This window comes from Oryctolagus cuniculus, chromosome 6 (assembly GCF_964237555.1).
Source record: "Oryctolagus cuniculus chromosome 6, mOryCun1.1, whole genome shotgun sequence".
NCBI classification, from domain to species: Eukaryota; Metazoa; Chordata; class Mammalia; order Lagomorpha; family Leporidae; genus Oryctolagus; species Oryctolagus cuniculus.
The window spans coordinates 27,735,096-27,747,827 of NC_091437.1; the positions used below are offsets into that span (position 1 = coordinate 27,735,096).

Here is a 12,732-nt window from a genome sequence, read left to right on the forward strand (position 1 = left end):
TAGTTCCCTGAGGAGGGGCAGACAAGCCTTCACAGCCTGGAAAAAGTTCTTGGAGTTCATTCAGCCTCCTCATTCCAAAATGTTTGGTGATCAGGTAACTCTGGTAAATCAGAAGATTGGAAACCAAGCAAGGGGTGTCCTGGACCACGGATTTCTATTTTCAAATAAACAGATACACCTACTACTATAATTTAATTAAGTAGCATTGTGCTTCATAATTCAGAGTTGTGTAAAGTTGGTTGGTATGAATTGGTGCCCAGTTCAACTCTAGGTTGTGCTGGCAAAATCAGGCTTCTGACCAATCTGTCACCAAGCCTTACCATTTCTTCCTTTAAAATGTCATATGCATCTAGAGAAATATACGATAAGTAAGCGGAGACATATGACCAAGGGGATTCTTTGATCATTGGTATAATAGCACACCCCTCCCTGAATCTTGGGGGTAAATAAAGTGCCCATCAATAAAGGCTGATTAAATATATTATGGTAAATCCATACTATGTTATAATCTGACATTATTTAAAAAGAATAGTATTTATATTTAATAATGTAGAAAATTTTCCAAGACATATTATTAAATAAAGTACACTGCAGAGCAGTATAAATAATATAATGTATATAAAACTAAACATATATACAGGTGTGTATATGAAGTTTGTTTATGAGCAAACTTTTCTGGAACAATATCAGGATTAAGGACACTTGTTCAGAGTGGAGGTGGAGAAAGACTGGAAGGACAGGTGACTTGTGCTTTATAAAGTACTACTTCTGTAACCCTATAAATTTCACAGTGCCTTTTTAGTCCTTTCATAATAAATACTAATTCATGATAATTAATGTATAGTAATTGAATTAACATATTATATGTTTATGTAAATTTATTAAATCACATGTGTGTATATTATACGTGCACACACATACACCAAAGTGAGTACAAGGGCAAGCACTAATGCACTGTTTCTCATTAAGTAGAACACTAAATGATTTTAGTTTTCTTTTAAAAATTTTTCTAGATTTTTGTTTTCTTTTGAAAAATTGTCTCTAGATTTTTAGAAAGAACTTGCAATAGTTTTTTTCTTTTTCTTTCTTTCTTTTTCTTTTTTTTTTTACAGGCAGAGTGGACAGTGAGAGAGAAGGAGAGAGACAGAGAGAAAGGTCTTCCTTTTGCCATTCGTTCACCCTCCAATGGACGCCGAGGCCAGCGCGCCACGCTGATCCGATGGCAGGAGCCAGGTGCTTATCCTGGTCTCCCATGGGGTGCAGGGCCCAAGCACTTGGGCCATCCTCCACTGCACTCCCAGGCCACAGCAGAGAGCTGGCCTGGAAGAGGGGCAATCGGAACAGAATCCGGCACCCAGACCAGGACTAGAACCCAGTGTGCCGGTGCCACTAGGCAGAGAATTAGCCTATTGGGCCGCGGCGCCGGCTGCAATAGTTTTTCTTGTTGTAAAAAATATTCCTTGTTTTTTGTTTTCAAGATACAAAAATAAATCATTTTCAAAGTAGAAAATTTAGGAAATAGCTGTAAGAATAAAAAACATCAAAAATCACCTATAATTTCAATATCTAAAAATGACTTTTTACTTATGTTCTTCTTCTTTTTTTTTTTTTTTGCAATAGATTTTTCAATTCCTTTGGAGAAGTGCAATTACTGGATCATATGGTCACTCTATTTAATTTATTGAGAGACTATCACATTGTTTTTGACAATTGGCTATGTGATATTACTTTTTCACCAGAAATATGTGTTTCAATTTCTGTACATCTTTGCCAGCACCTGTTATCTATTTTTTTTTAAGGTTTATTCATTTATGTGAAAGGCAGAGTCAGAGAGAGAGATCTTCACCATAAGCAGAGAGCTGGATTGGAAGTGGAGCAGCTAGGACCAAACTGACACCATACGGGATGCCAATGCCACAGGCGCAGGCTTAGCCCACTATGCCATAGTGCTGGCCCCTATTTTTATTGTTTTAATGACTGTCTTAGTGGTGTCTTACCTCAATTTTGATTTCCACTTCCCAAATGACTAATGACTGCTGGGGAACTTATCATGTACTTGTAGGCTATTTGCATATATTCTTTGGAAAAATATCTATGCTGGTGTTTCATCTATTTTTAAGTTGGGATATTTGTCATTTTATTGTTCAATACAAGGGTAATTTACAAAAGTTCACAGAAAGTGTGCAGTATGCAACAACTACATATGGATTTCAAAAAATTTTTTGCACCAAAATAATCCTTTAATTCTATTTCCATGAACTTTTTGAAGTGGTCTATTTATATTTTTTATTTCTTTATTTTTGTTTTCTGATTTAAAAAGTAATACTTCGATTTTTAACAAAGGTGTCAAGGCTGTTCAGTGGGGGAAAGAACAGTCTTTCCAACAAATGATGCTGTAACTGGCTGTTCACATGCAAAAGAATGAGTTGGACTTCTACCTTGTAACAAATATAAAAATTAACTGAAAAAAATTGATCATTTTATGAAACTCTTATAAAAAAAACTTGGTGTCAAGTCTTCATGGCCTTAATTTTTTTTTTTTTTTTTTTTTTTGGACAGGCAGAGTGGACAATGAGAGAGAGAGACAGAGAGAAAGGTCTTCCTTTGCCATTGGTTCACCCTCCAATGGCCGCCGCGGCCGGCGCGCTGTGGCCGGCACACCGCGCTGATCCGATGGCAGGAGCCAGGAGCCAGGTGCTTCTCCTGGTCTCCCATGGGGTGCAGGGCCCAAGGACTTGGGCCATCCTCCACTGCACTCCCTGGCCACTGCAGAGAGCTGGCCTGGAAGAGGGGCAACCGGGACAGAATCTGGCGCCCCGACCGGGACTAGAACCTGGTGTGCCGGTGCCGCAAGGCGGAGGATTAGTCTAGTGAGTCGCGGCGCCAGCCACAACATTAACCATTCTTTAGTCTTCCCTGAAATATTAATTAGATACCTGCTATGAACCAGAAATATAAGAACTAAGATTTAGATACTGTATTCTAGTTACAGTTTAGAAGAGGACATAGTTAAGAAGCAAGATAAATTGTAATCGAACATTTCAAGTGTATTAATAAAAGTATGAATGAAACACTGGGAATGCCAAAGTGGAGCAAGTCTAATAATAGGATCTACTTAATAGATTAAATCTACTTAATAGATTAAATTACTGCCATAATTATCTAGAAATCTCCTTTTAAAATAATATTTCCGTGTCATCAGTTTATCTTTTAATTCATTCATTTACAAATATTTATCAATTGCCCACTAATTAAGACAAAGGGACAAAAAGGTTATAACATTTAAAAAGTCAAAGAATGATATAGTGTGATGTTTTAAGTACATTTTCCAGTTTGATATTATATTCTAAAATTAAATAAAATATATTAGAAACAAAATAGTAGGGGTGGGCATTTGGCCTAGCACACCATATCAGAGTGCTTGACTAAATTCAACTCCCTGCTCTACCCCCAGTTCCAGTTTCCTGCTAATGAGCACTGTGGGAAGCAGGAATGATGACTCAAGGACTTCAGTCTCTTCCACCCACATGGGAGACCTAGATTGAGTCCCTGCTTTGCCCTGGCCAAGCCCCAGCTTTTGTGGGCATTTGGGGAAAGGATCAGTAGATGGGAGTGCTCTCTCTCTTGCTCTGTTCTCTTTCTCTCTTTCAGTCATTCTGCCTTTAATCTAGAATGAATGAATGAATAATTTTAAAGTAATAATAGCAATATAGTGCAAGTCAACAACACATGAGCTGACCCCTAGACAAGAACCAGGTGAGTAGCCTAGATCAGCAACTCCCAACCATGGTGCCTCAGCATGCTGGCATGTCTCTGTAGCACATACAGCATGCTTCAGCAATTTATCTGTAAGAGTTAAGGTAGGCTGGTGCCACAGCTCACTAGGCTAATCCTCTCCCTGCAGCGCTGGCACCACGGGGTTCTAGTCCTGGTCTGGGCGCCAGATTCTGTCCCAGTTGCTCCTCTTCCAGTCCAGTTCTCTGCTGTGGCCTGGGAAGGCAGTGGAGGCTGGCCCAAGTCCTTGGGCCCTGCACCCCATGGGAGACCAGGAGGAAGCACCTGGCTCCTGGCTTCGGATTGGTGCAGCGTGCCAGCCGTAGTGGCCACTTGGGGGGTGAACCAACGGAAAAAGGAAGACCTTTCTCTCTGTCTCTTTCTCTCTCACTGTCTAACTCTGCCTGTCAAAAAAAATAAAAATAAAAAAAGAGTTAAGGTAGCAGAGCTTCTGTGTTACTTCATATGCACACACACTCACTCATTAGAGAGAATCGGAGCTCATTCTTATAATAGTGTCATTTATTCACATCCTGATATATTTACTTAGATGCTTTATCTAATGAATTCTCAAGAGGGAAAGGTCATATTCAGGAGTCACTCTGAAGAATTCAAAGAATGGGCAGCATTCAAAGAGAAGCTGGAGAACAGTACACAGCTCTATACAGGAAAGATAGGGGTGTGCATGATGAATTCAGAAAAACAAATAGACAAGCCATTCTTAGCAGAGATTGATATAAGAGAGTCTAGCAGCAAATGAATTGGAAAGTCTTATTAGTGGACAAATTGTTTTTGCTGCTTGGCATCTTTTAACCTTTTTTCTGATAAGACCCAATTTCCTCTTTCAAAACATCCTCCACCTCTTCTCTGATTAAATGAACTTTGAGCAGAGTTGACTCTAACCAAAACCCAGGAACGAATATGTGACTCAGACCTGGTGAATAATTGTCATATTCCCCTGGCCACAAAGATGGTTAAGGATCAGACAGTAAAGTAGAATGCAATGTTTACTGAGAGGCACATGGTCTCTTCTTCTGAAATTACAAAGAGTAAGGATGCTGTAAGCAGCTTGGCACTGCTAAGAGGTCAGTTATTTGTGCCAGGAAATGAGTCTGATATAACAGAAGACAGAACTGAAGGATGAAAAGAAAGACTATGAGAACACTTCAAAAAGAGCATTACCACGGAATTAAAAGGTACGTTTATATTAGTGCAAAAAAGTTTTTGAAATCCATGCATAGTTTTTTCGTAGTAGACATTTTTCATGAACTTTAAAAAATCTTTTAAAAATTATTTATTTAAGAAACAAAGAGACAGAGCTCCCATCTGCTGGTTCACTCCCCAAATGCCCTCCATGGCCAGCAACGGGCCAGGCCACAGCAGGAGCCAGATATTTAATCCAGGTCTCCCACATGGGAGGCAGGAATCCAACTGCTGTCTCCCAGGATGCAGATAAGCAGGAAGCTGGAGAGGAGCACGAACTGGTGCCCAAATACATGGGTAGAGATTTGGGTGTCCCAAGTGCTAGTCCAAATGCCTGTCTCTCTGGGAACTTTTGCAGCTCCCTCCGAAGTCCCAGTAACACTATCCAGCCCCAGGATCAAGGCATGGCTGAAACTAATTACCCCCAGACTTTCCAATTGAGTTAACCACCGAGTTCTCACATGTACTTATGCCATTTTAAATTAGACTTTCTGTCTCATGTAACAAAAGAATCTTAAGTAATTTGGTACCATGGGAGCCATTTACTAAAGATCCTATGGGACAAGATGAGATATTGAGGCTTTACCTTGAGAAGCAACTAAAAATAAAGTTTAAGAAAAGTTGTTAAATAAATGTGGAATGTTAAGAAAAGTTATTTGGCGAAATCATTTTCTTCGTTATTCAGGAAGCAAATTACCACCAGGAGTAATTGACAGGATAGCACAAAAGGAGTTGAAACAAGATTAAGTCCCAAATTTTCTGGGCTGCGAGCTTGGACAGCTTTTCTTCCACACCATTCTTTGCAGCTAGAACATAGAACTTTTCAATTGTGTGACCCTATCTTCTACTTAGCCCAAGTTTGACACAGAATTTATTAGACTTTAAGCAATGGAACTTTTAAAATAGAATCAATCATCACAATATGTTTGAGATAATACGGGTTTTCAATGCATGTGGTGGTGACAAAATTTCATATCTTAATAGCCAATGAATTGAGGCAGAAAATATAATGCCTTATGAACCCTGTATCTAAAAACTACAGGATTCAAAGTTCATGCTTTAATGTACTTCAATAATTACATGATATCAATAACTGATTTGTAAAAACAAAACCAAAAAAGCCCAGAAGGAAAAGTGGCTGCTACTCCTGGTTCTTTTTTTTTTTTTTTTAAGATTTATTTATTTATTTGAAAGTCAGAGTTATACAGAGAGGAGTGGCAGAGAGAGAGAGAGAGGTCTTCCATTCCCTGGTTCACTCCCCAATTGGCTGCAATGGCCGGAGCTGTGCCAATCGGAAGCCAGGAGCCAGGAGCTTCTTCCAGGTCTCCCATGCGGATGCAGGGGCCAAGGACTTGGGCCATCTTCTACTGCTTTCCCAGGCCATAGCAGAGAGCTGGATTGGAAGTGGAGCAGCCGGGTCTTGAATAGGTGCCCATATGGGATGCCGGCACTTCAGGCCAGGGCGTTAACCCACTGCACCACATGTCAGCCCCTACTCCTGGTTCTTTCACATTTGTGTATGGTTGAGTAAATCACTTCCCTTCTCTATGACTCAATTTTCCTTCTTAAAAAATAAGAAAATAAGGGCCCAGCACTGTGGCATATCTGGTAAAGCTGCCACCTGCAGCGCCAGTATCCCATATGGGCGCTGGTTTGAGTCTCGGATATATCACTTCTGATCCAGTTCCCTCCTATGGCCTGAGAAAGCAGTAGAAGAGGATCCAAGTCCTTGGGTCCCTGCACCCACACGGCAGACCCGGAAGAAGCTCCTGGCTCCTGGTTTCAAATCAGCCCAGCTCAGGCCGTTGTGGCCATCTGAGGAGTGAGCTAGCAGATCGAAGACTTCTCTCTCCTTCTCTCTCTGCATCTGCCTCTCTGTAACCCTACCTTTCAAACAAATAAATAAATCTTTTTTAAAAATGGGAAAATGATAGTATTGAACTTGTGCTCCTGTTATAAGGAGATTTAAACATGGCCTTTATCTACTTTCATCTTCATTAGGCACTTAAAGAACATCAGGAAAAGGTACTATAGACATAGAAAAATAATGATGAAAGTTAAAATGTATTTACTATGTTCTAGTCACTGTTCTAAATATTTTACATTTTAAATCAATTATGTCTCATAGCAATACTGAAGTAAATATAATTACTACCTTTGTTTTGCTAAGGCTCAGAAAAGTTATGAATCTTGTCCAAAAGCCAGAGTCAGCCATGGTTTGAATTCAGGCAGCTCTATGTTGACTCTCTATTTATCTGATAGTTTGGTAAATAATCTAGAATAGATTAATAAACATGAAGAGGGAAAAAAAAAAAAAACTCTGGGGACCAGAGTTGTGGCAGAGTGGATTAAGCTGCCACTTGCAATGCTGGCATCCCATATTGGATAGCTGTTTTGAGTCCCAGCTACTCTGCATCCTATCCAGTTTCTTGCTAATCCAACTTGGAAAGTCCAGAAGATGGTCCAAGTACTCTTGCCCCTGCCATCCATGTGGGAGACCACAATGGAGTTCCTGGCTCCTGGCTTTAGCCTGACACAGACCTGCCCATTATGGACACTTGGGGAGTAAACCAGTAAATGGAAGATAATCTCTCCCTCCCTTCTCTCTCTGATACTCTGCCTTTCAAATAAATCTTTTTTAAAAAAATCAAGCCAAAGAGACATCAAGAGTTTTTAATGCCTGTCATTTTGCCATAGGGGATTTCCTTGAGCTCAAGGCTTAGTGACTTATTTTAGGCATAATTCTAACAAGTGTGGCAATGTTTTTCAAATTCATGGGCGATGATAAGGAATAGATGAAAATCCTGACTTCTAAGAAAAAGTTAGGAAAGGACAGGAAAATGAGAATAGTAACAGAATGCAAAATAATAAAATGCACAGCATATTTGGATCTCTTTAAGGTAAAGGTAAAAACACACTCACCTGTTACAGATTCCACCACGCTGTAACACATGGAGCCACTGATCACCCTGAGTCATCAATGAAAACCTAAGTCATGGTCAATATTCTGTTAAGAAAGGGTCAAGGTCCAAGTAAGAAGCCTTGGCCAGCACCTCGGCTCAATAGGCTAATCCTCCTCCTGTGGCGCCAGCACACCGGGTTCTAGTCCCCGTCAGCGCGCTGGATTCTGCCCCAGTTGCTCCTCTTCCAGTCCGGCTCTCTGCTGTGGCCCAGGAGTGCAGTGGAGGATGGCCCAAGTGCTTGGGCCCTGCACCCGCATGGAAGACCAGGAGGAAGTACCTGGCTCCTGGCTTCGGATCAGCGCGGTGCGCCGGCCGCAGCGGCCATTGAGGGGTAAACCGAAGGTAAAGGAAGACCTCTCTCTCTCTCTCTCACTGTCCACTCTGCCTGTCAAAAAATAAATAAAACAAAACAAAAACAAACAAACAAACAAAAAAAAACCAAGAAGCCTCTCTCCCAGGAACTTCACCCCAAAGACAGACTTTTATGCAGGAAACATGAGGATACTCGAGAGAGTACTTCTACTCAAGAAAAGGGGAAGTTTGGAAACTAAGGGAGAGAACATACAGATAATTTTTCACTGTTTTTTTTTTTTTTTTTTTTTTTTTTTTTTTTGGACAGGCAGAGTGGACAGTGAGAGAGAGAGACAGAGAGAAAGGTCTTCCTTTTCCATTGGTTCACCCCCCCAACGGCCGCTGCGGCCAGTGCACCACACTGATCCGAAGCCAGGAGCCAGGTGCTTCTCCTGGTCTCCCATGGGGTGCAGGGCCCAAGCACTTGGGCCATCCTCCACCGCACTCCCTGGCCACAGCAGAGAGCTGGCCTGGAAGAGGGGCAACCGGGACAGAATCCGGCGCCCAGACCGGGACTAGAACCCGGTGTGCTGGCGCCACAAGATAGAGGATTAGCCTATTGAGCCACGGCGCCAGCAATCTTGGTTCTTTTTTAAAGACCCATTTAATTTATTTGAAAGGCAGAGACAGAGAAAGACAGAGGGAGCTCTCCAACGTTCTGGTTTGCTCCCCCAAATGCTCACAACAACCAGGCTTGGTATGCAATCCAGGTCTCTTACATGGGTGGCAGGAATCCAGCTACTTGAGCAATCAGTTGCTGCCTCCCAAGATTCACATTATCAGGAAGCTAGAACTGGGAGTGGAGCCAAGACTCAAACTCAGGTATTCTGATATGGGATATAGATGTCCCAAGTGACATCTTAACCACTGCACCAAATGTCTGTCCACAATCTTGGTTTTTTAGGTTCGAGTATACTCTATTCTTTTCTGCTAGCAAGATAAATCTAGGCTGTGGGGAGGGAGAGAGAGAGAGAGAGAGAGAGAGAGAGAGAGAGAGAGATGCTCTTTTGTTTCAATCCAAACTAGCTGGGGCCAATGCTGTGGCATAGCAGGTAAAGCTGCTGCCTGCAGTGCGGGCATCCCATATGGGCACCAGTTCAAATCTTAGCTGCTCCACTTCTGATCTAGCTCTCTCTTCTATGGCCTGGGAAAGCAGTGGAAGATGGCCCAAGTCCTTGAGCCCCTGTGCCCATGTAGGAGACTCAGAGGAAGCTCCTGGCTCCTGGCTTCGGATTGGCACAGCTCCAAACATTGTGGCCAACTGGGGAGTGAACCAGCAGATGGAAGACCTCTCTCTCTCCCCCCCCCTTTGTGTAACTCTGATTTTCAAATAAATAAATAAATCCTTAAAAATATTTAGCAAAATTTTCAAAGAATTAAATACCAGACTAAGTAGGATCACATCAAGAATGTAAAGCCAGTTCATTATCAGGAAATTTATTGCAAAAATTAACTATATCATCAAAAGAGAAAATGTATATTATTCCTTTTTTAGTGACTTATTGATTCACTTAATAAATATTTATTAAGCACATGATGTGCTTGGTGCTGAGATATGGCAGTAAGCAACAAATGGGAAAACTCTGCCCTCAAGAGCTTATATTTTAGTCAAGGGAGAGATACAATAAATAATTAAGAAAATAAGCAAATCATTCCTTACAATGACAAATGCTAAGGAGAAATAAATGACAAGATTATACTTGGACAAGACCTAAAGGAGGTGAGGAGCTAGCCAAGGAAATGTCTGGGCAAAGAGGTTCCACGTAGACAGAATAGCACCAGAAGTGAGGGAAGCCTGAGCATTTTCAAGGTCTCCAATATGGCTGTAATAGAGATGCAAAGGAGAGACTTGAAGGACACGGGGTTAGAGTAGGAGGGCAGAGGGAATAGACCATGTAAGGCCCATAGATCATAGAAACAGCACTGACTTTGATTCTGATTATGACCTGCAATAATCAGAAGGTTTTGAACTGAAGACATGATCTGGTCACTGTCGCTCCCCCTCTTCGTGGAGGAACGACACAGGACCCTGCGCTGTTCTTTTGTCTGCTCGGCCCTTCCCGGGTTTGCTGCTGGTTCTTCCCGGATTGGCTACCGTCCCTTCCACCTCTGTGGAAGGGCGGTTCCCCCTAGCCACTTTCCCCACTTCCGCGGGGGAGCGGCACACCGCCGGCCGGCTCTCTCGGGGGCTGCACAGGTGTTCCTTCAGATAGATGTTCCTGGTGCATGTTGTCTCTCTCCTCCTTTATAGTCCTCTTCCGCCAATCCCAACTCGGCTGCCCACATGCCAAGCGCACTGCTCTCCTCCAATCAGGAGCAGGATCAGCTCCTGGAGGTCATCACTCAAGTTGGCAAGAGGCAGCTGCATAGAAGCTGTTTTCTCCTCTCCCAGCGCCATATTGTGGGAGAGCAGATGCATAGAATAAGTCTTAATTCCAGTAACTTAGTCTAGTCCGGGTTGCTCCCCACAGATCCCCCTTTCTTTTTATTTTTGGCGTTGATACGCGCCTGTCTTCGGTGCCCCGCGGCACACACTCTGCTCTGCTTGCTAGAGTTGCCCACAGGTGCTTACAAGCCCTACCAATCAGGCAAACCGAATCCGGGTCCTCTCTTCACCATGTTGTGAGGAGGTTTTTAGGCGCTGATGCATGCCTGTGTTCAGTGCCCTGCAGCACATGCTCTGCTCTGCTAGAACTGCCTGCAGGTGCTTACAAGCCCTACCAATCAGGCAAACCGAATCCGAGCCTTCTCATTGTCGTCTTGTGGGGAGACTTATTGATGTTGATAATGTGCCTGTCTTCGGTGACCTGCAGCTGCCCACAGGTGCTTATCGTCTTACTAATCAGGCAGACCAAATCCAAGCTCTCACATTGTCTTGTTGTGGGGAGGCCTTATTTTTCTCTATTTCTCTACCTCCGGGCATTCCTATTTCTCCTATTTTACTTCTATCTACCAGCATTCCTATTTCTCTCATTTTACTTCTAAACTTCTATTTCTCTTATCCCCGCGGCTTCCCGGAGCCCGCCCTGAGGCTGCTTCTCAGCTCCGTGCGCTCCGCAGTCTCCGTGCCCTTTGCGTCCGCACCATGGCCTCGCGCTAGCCCCAGGTTCCCTATCTACTTGTGCCCCGCGCGCTCTCTCTGCGCGCGGCGGCTTCCACGAGTCACACAGCACAGCTCACGTTTCCGCCACCGGTATTCAGTCCAAGTTCCCTGGGCTAACCTGGCGAATTCAACCCAGCTCACGTCTGCGCCCTTCGGCTTGGCTTCCCGTCCTTTGCTCCCCGGGCTAATCTGACGGATTCCAACCTGGCGGCCCACGTCTCTGCCTCTGGTTCCCGATTTTCGCCTTTTGCTCCCTGGGCTGACTTGAAGAATTCCAAGATAGCTTACGTCTCCGCCTCGGCCTGCCCCCGTGGCTTCAATTTCCCTAACATTTTTCTCTACCCGGTATGTTTCCCTAACTTTTCTTCCAACAACATTCCCCTCTCATTTCTCCTGGCTTCTCCCCACAGTCCGTATCCGAGTCTATTTGTTCTAGCTTTCACTTTCACTTTCGACCTTAGAGATTTCTCCCAGCTTCCCCCCGTAGTCCGTATCCGAGTCTATGCCTAGGCTTTCGATAGCTTCTTCCGGCACCTTTTCCGTCCGGCTTTTCCCTAGGCTCTTTGCTAGTCTCTGCGGTATTTTCCCACTTCTTTTCCCGTTTCTTCCCTCCTAGGTTTCCTAATCCGAGTCACAGCACCATTATGTCGCTCCCCCTCTTCGTGGAGGAACGACACTAAACCCTGCCTAGGCTTCATATCCGAGTCACAGCACCATTATGTCACTCCCCCTCTTTGTGGAGGAACGACACAGGACCCTGCGCTGTTCTTTTGTCTGCTCGGCCCTTCCCGGGTTTGCTGCTGGTTCTTCCCGGGTTGGCTACCATCCCTTCAACCTCCGTGGAAGGGCGGTTCCCCCTAGCCACTTTCCTCACTTCCGCGGGGGAGCGGCACACCGCCGGCCGGCTCTCTCGGGGGCTGCACAGGTGTTCCTTCAGATAGATGTTCCCGGTGCATGTTGTCTCTCTCCTCCTTTATAGTCCTCTTCCGCCAATCCCAACTCGGCTGCCCACATGCCAAGCGCACTGCTCTCCTCCAATCAGGAGCAGGATCAGCTCCTGGAGGTCATCACTCAAGTTGGCAAGAGGCAGCTGCATAGAAGCTGTTTTCTCCTCTCCCAGCGCCATATTGTGGGAGAGCAGATGCATAGAATAAGTCTTAATTCCAGTAACTTAGTCTAGTCCGGGTTGCTCCCCACAGGTCACCAAAAAGATTCTTCTGAGAACTGGCTCAATGGATAAAAGTGTAAGCAGGTGACCAAGGAGGAAAATACTGCAGCAGTCCAAGTGAGGAATGATGGTGAGTAGTGCTAGAATGATGGCCAGGAGCATAGTGAAAG

At 43.9% G+C, this 12,732-nt stretch overlaps 1 long non-coding RNA gene across 3 annotated transcripts in view; it reads right to left on the reverse strand.

The window, feature by feature from the left end:
* The window catches only part of LOC127490514 (uncharacterized), a 78,339-nt gene that overhangs the window by 47,480 nt on the left and 18,127 nt on the right, over window positions 1–12,732 (reverse strand). The gene's annotated exons all lie outside the window — the stretch shown is intronic.